Below are 6302 nucleotides of genomic sequence, written 5' to 3'. Positions count from 1 at the left end.
TGCAGAAAACTCTTCTACTGGGTTTTAGAAGGAGCTTTAAAGCAGAAGTGAAGCTCAGAGGTTTTTGTCACAGTGTGAATCACTGTGATACAACTGCATTAGCTGAGCTGTCCCATGTGGCACAGTAATACACTGCTGAGTCTCCTGCCTCCACATTGGTAATTATTAACTGATAATCTGTGTTACCCTGGGCTGTGGAGGTAAAACGGCTGGAGGAGAACCCAGCTCCATATGTGGGAGAGCTCCATGAGTGGTAGAAATACAGCACAAACTGAGGAGCACTGCCTGGAACCTGCTTGTGCCAGGATACAACATAGCCATCATGTCTGGCAATATTACAGTCCATTGTCGCCTTCTGTCCTTTCGTCAGACTGAGCATTGTGGGTTTCTGTGTCAAAACCTTCTGCCCACTGACACCTGCTCAGAAACAATGAACACAATCAAATAACATAACATGCATGACACTCATGACAAATCCATGAAAATATTTTTGAACGATTCATTTCTTACATGAGAGCACAGTGATGAGAGTGCAGAGTGTTCCCAGCATGTTATCAGTAGGTGGAGTGAACGGCCCTTACTGTCCAGCTGAGAGATGAGCAGGATGGAGTGTGAGGAGAGGAGAGGCTGCAGGACCCAGATATAAGGAGAAGTCGGGGAGATGGAGAGGGAGGAGCTACTGCAGTCAGCCTATCACAGACCAAGCGTTCACATTCATACAGGCCAGTTATGTAATACTAATAATACACAATGCTCCCACCACCAATGTTAATTAAATTCTATTCACAATGTATGCAAATATAAAGTATTGTGGTCATTGTATGCTGCACAGAATGTAACAGAATATAACATATTGCTGAGCCAGTTTAATAACACTGTATACTTGCCAACATTAATTGCATAAAATTGATTTATTTTATTCTCTACTTGTTTCAGCTGTGAAGTGAACTGGGAGCTCATCTCACATTAATGGCGCAGACCTGAGGACTCATACAGAGGTGATGAGATGATGGGGATTATGCAGCCAATCAGGAGTCATTCCCACCATGGGAAAAAAAGATGCGATTGCAGTTTGTTTGGACACAGCAATAGGGTTAGCATCCCTACCCTTTAATTAATCATGTGTAATGAGTGTTTTGTGGCTGTATTTATGAAAAAAAAATTCCAAGTTCAGTATGACATCATATATCTTTCCTAATTCAAACACACACTACCATATCATATTCCTACACATGGAATATGTTTATCTTAATTTCTATTGATACAAAATGAAACTCAATAGTGAAAGATGCATTTCAGTTTTCCACAAAGTTCTGGGGTCATATATTGAGAGCGCTGCATGATGCTAAAACTCAGTCTAGTGCTACAAAATATCATAAATACAGGCATAGAGTATGATCATATAAATGCATGATGACATAGCTTTGGTTAATTAACATTATTTATAAGATTCATTTAAAAAAATGTGTATCTGTGAAACATATTAGTGACATTACATTTTTACTGATGGTGTTTCAAAGATCTGCGTTGTTTGTTTTATTAATTTTACAATTTGCTATAATCACATAATAATTTAGAGAAACAGCTAATTAGATGTGTGGACTAGTTTACGTGGAATGCGGTTAAATGACCTAATCTGTTTTGGCTGTGGAAAGGGCTGGCAGATGAAAGCAATTTGTTTGAAAATGTTTCATATTAAGGAAAATGTTTTTCATGAAAGTGCAACTGAAAATTGTGAATACATTTCGGGTTTGTTTGACCAACTCACGAGAGGTACTGAGAGTAGGAGAGAACTGCTGTCACCAACGCTCTGGTTCAGGTTTACTTCATGTCTGTTTATCAGAATGAGAAGTGAGTGTGTGTTCTAGCTATCTTTGAAAGCAGAAGTGCAGATATTCTGCGCTGAGGTTTTTGTCATGGTGTGAATCACTGTGATACTCTCTCACTCACAGAGCTCACCCATTTCTGGCAGTAATACACTGCTGAGTCTCCTGCCTCCACATTGGTGATTATTAACTGATAATCTGTTTTACCCTGGGCTGTGGAGGTAAAGCGGTTGGAGGAGAACCCAGCTCCATATGTGGGAGATTTGTGAGAGTGGTAGAAATACAGCAGAAACTGAGGAGCACTGCCTGGAACCTGCTTGTACCAGTGAATATTATATGTATCCTCTGGGCCAATGTTACAGTCCATGGTTGCTGTCTGTCCTTTAGTTAAACTCAGCATTGAGGGTTTCTGTGTCAACAGTGTCTGACTGCCAACACCTGTGAAGGGAAAGGGACACAGAAAGTTTAAATGAATGAGAGAGGAACCTCTCCAGGATGGCTCACATCATACTCAGTTATAATTGGTAGAATAAAATCAAAATTGTAATTTCTTACATGAGAGCACAGTGATGAGAGTGCAGAATGTCCCCAGCATGTTGTCAGTGTGTGGTGTGAACGGCCCTTACTGTCCAGCTGAGAGATGAGCAGGTTGGAGTGTGAGGAGAGGAGAGGCTGCAGGACCCAGCTATATGGAGCCGGTCAGGGAGATGGAGAGGGAGGAGCCTCAGCACTCAGCCAATCATAGTATCCAAACGGAAGGGTTCAGACTATCGGCTGCTCTCAGCAGATTTCATAAAGCGAGTCCAATTAGACATACTGTAAGGCGTCTTGCACATTTATTATAAGTTATTCAAGTGTTATTCAAAAAATTGGAGTGTGTGAACCTACTGTAGCCAGTCAGAACCTCAGATGAGGTGATATATAGACATTTCTTTTTTGTGTTTATTCATATTGATAATAATAAACATTGATCACAAACTATATCCCATAGCTAATATTGCACATGGTATTTAGTAAGAGCTTTGTGTGACCTGGATAATACAGGATTTCATCAGAGAATGCTCTTTACTACATTATAGGGAGACAGAGATCCTGTACTGGATTGGTATTGTAGCATATTGCTCAGGGAACTAGACATGCAACTCCAGAGTTTTTGGTTTGATTCCTAGGGAGAGCACTGCATGTTGTACCATTGAGCAAGTAACTTAAATTGCTTCAGTAAAGTACCCAATGAGCAAAAGTGGGAATATAGATTTCTGTAAGGGTGAAAATCCAAGTTGAGAGACATTTTGACATAAACAGACTAGGTTAACATCAATATAGTTCAGATTTTACCTGTATTTAGGCTGGCTACATCCTAGCCAGCTAGAAAACTCAATTCCCAACCAAATGCATTTGAGTTATCACTTTAACACCTAGATGGCCTTTCACCAACTGTTCACCTCAAAACTGTTCACTGAGTATCCAGTAATGTTTAGGGAATAGAAATGTACATTAAATTGGCATCTTTAGCAAATGGGGTTTAAGGCTTATTTTGGGGGAGATATAGCTTGTATATACCTAATGGGTTGACTGGTTGGATTGATTTGGATACAGTGAACAGTGCTGTTACTGCAGATGCCAAATATGTTATCTTTATTGACTATCGATATTTGTCTTTTTATTGATTGACTCATTTGATTTTGCTGCTTGTAGTTTCTTTAGCTTTGAGGACAGTGGACATTTCTCTGTTAACATTACTTTGTAGATGAAATGGCTCCATGGCTGAGAGAGCCTGGTTCAGCTTGAGTAAATGCACATCTTCTCTCCTTTCTGAAGCAGCTTCAAAGCAGAAGTGAAGCTCAGAGGTTTTTGTCATGGTGTGAATTACTGTGATACATCCTCTTTAGCAGAGTTATCCCATGTCTGACAGTAATACACTGCTGAGTCTCCTGCCTCCACATTTTTAATTATAAATTGGGAGTCTGTATTACTCTGACGGGTTGATGTGAAGCGATTGGATGTGAATCCGGTTCCATATCTAACTGGAGAGTGTTCACCTTCATAGAGCGGCAGCACAAACTGAGGAACTCCACCTGGAACCTGCTTGTACCAGATAGCATGGCTACCCCCAGTCCCAACGTTACAGTCCATAGTGGCCGTATCTCCCTTACTCACTGACAGAACAGGAGGCTTCTGTGTAACCACTGTCACTCCATTAACACCTGGGAAAAATATGCTTTTGTGAGAAAATAAAAATCACATTTTAATTCACAATATGAATATTAGTAAGTACTATTGGAAGTTACATCATTTTTATTTAGTTTTTTGCATCATGAGATTTTCCTTACATGAGAGCATGGTGATGAGAGTGCAGAGTGTCCCCAGCATGTTGTCAGTGTGTGGTGTGAACGGCCCTTACTGTCCAGCTGAGAGATGAGCAGGTAGGAGTGTGAGGAGAGGAGAGGCTTCAGGACCCAGATATAAGGAGAAGTCGGGGAGATGGAGAGGGAGGAGCTACTGCAGTCAGCCTATCACAGACCAAGCGTTCACATTCATACAGGCCAGTTATGTAATACTAATAATACACAATGCTCCCACCACCGATGTTAATTAAATTCTATTCACAATGTATGAAAATATAAAGTATTGTGGTCATTGTATGCTGCACAGAATGTAACGGAATATAACATATTGCTGAGCCAGTTTAATAACACTGTATACTTGCCAACATTAATTGCATAAAATGGATTTATTTTATTCTCTACTTGTTTCAGCTGTGAAGTGAACTGGGAGCTCATCTCACATTAATGGCGCAGACCTGAGGACTCATACAGAGGTGATGAGATGATGGGGATTATGCAGCCAATCAGGAGTCATTCCCACACTGGGAAATAAATATGCGATTGTAGTTTGTTTGGACACAGCAATGGGGTTAGTATCCCTACCCTTTAATTAATCATGTGTAATGAGGGTTTTGTGGCTATATTTATGAAAAGAAAATTCCAAGTTCAGTACGACATCATATAACTTTCTTAATTCAAACACACACTACCATATCATATTCCTACACATGGAATATGTTTATATTAATTTCTATTGATACAAAATGAAACTCAACAGTGAAAGATGCATTTAGATCCATTGAGTTTTCCACAAAGTTCTGGGGTCATATACTGAGAGCGCTGCATGATGCTAAAACTCAGTCTGGTGCTACAAAATATCATAAATACAGGCATAGAGTATGATCATATAAATGCATGATGACATAGCTTTGGTTAATTAACATTATTTTCAAGATTCATTTAAAAAAATGTGTTTCTGTGAAACATTATTGACATCACATTTTTACTGATGGTGTTTCAAAGATCTGAGTTGTTTGTTTTATTAATTTTACAATTTGCTATAATCACATAATAATTTAGAGAAACAGCTAATTAGATGTGAGGACTAGTTTACGTGGAATGCAGTTAAATGACCTAATCTGTTTTGGCTGTGAAAAGGGCTGGCAGATGAAGGCAATTTGTTTGAAAATGTTTCATATTAATGAAAATGTTTTTCGTGAACGTGCATCTGAAAATTGTAATGATATATAAATATATTCCGGGTTTATCTGACCAACTCACGAGAGGTACTGAGAGTAGGAGAGAACTGCTGTTACCAATGCTTTGGTTCAGGTTTAGTTCATGTCTGTTTATCAGAATGAGAAGTGAGTGTGTGTTCTAGCTATCTTTAAAAGCAGAAGTGCAGATGTTCTCCGCTGAGGTTTTTGTCATGGTGTGAATCACTGTGATACCTCCTCACTCACAGAGCTCACCCATTTCTGGCAGTAATACACTGCTGAGTCTCCTGCCTCCACATTGGTGATTATTAACTGATAATCTGTTTTACCCTGGGCTGTGGAGGTAAAGCGGCTGGAGGAGAACCCAGCTCCATATGTGGGAGATTTGTGAGAGTGGTAGAAATACAGCAGAAACTGAGGAGCACTGCCAGTAAATATTATATGTATCCTCTGGGCCAATGTTACAGTCCATGGTTGCTGTCTGTCCTTTAGTTAAACTCAGCATTGAGGGTTTCTGTGTCAACAGTGTCTGACCTCCAACACCTGTCAAGGGAATAGGACACAGAAAGTTTAAATGAATGAGAGAGGAACCTCTCCTGTATGGCTCACATCATACTCAGTTATAATTGGTAGAATAAAATCTAAATAGTAATTTCTTACATGAGAGCACAGTGATGAGAGTGCAGAGTGTCCCCAGCATGTTGTCAGTGTGTGGTGTGAATGTCCCTTACTGTCCAGCTGAGAGATGAGCAGGTTGGAGGGTGAGGAGAGGAGAGGCTGTGCGATCCAGCTATAAGGAGCTGGTCAGGTAGATTGAGGGAGGAGCTTCTGAACTCAGCCAATCATAGTATCCAAACGGAAGGGTTCAGACTATCAGCTGCTCTCAGCAGATTTCATAAAGCGAGTCCAATTGGAAATACTGTAAGGCTTCTTGC

The 6302-nt window shown here is 40.0% G+C and overlaps 1 long non-coding RNA gene across 1 annotated transcript; it reads right to left on the bottom strand.

The window, feature by feature from the left end:
* Window positions 1-2822: 2822 nt before the first annotated feature.
* Window positions 2823-6302, bottom strand: LOC135247181 (uncharacterized). The gene is made up of 3 exons (XR_010328119.1): window positions 6028-6302; window positions 4157-5910; window positions 2823-4030 (listed from the first exon to the last, which is right to left on the bottom strand). It is a non-coding gene; the product is annotated as an uncharacterized LOC135247181 (long non-coding RNA).

This window comes from Anguilla rostrata, unplaced genomic scaffold (assembly GCF_018555375.3).
Source record: "Anguilla rostrata isolate EN2019 unplaced genomic scaffold, ASM1855537v3 scaf1125, whole genome shotgun sequence".
Classification (NCBI taxonomy): Eukaryota; Metazoa; Chordata; class Actinopteri; order Anguilliformes; family Anguillidae; genus Anguilla; species Anguilla rostrata.
The sequence above is the reverse complement of the archived record's forward strand: the minus strand, read 5'-3'. Positions and strand labels throughout refer to the sequence as shown.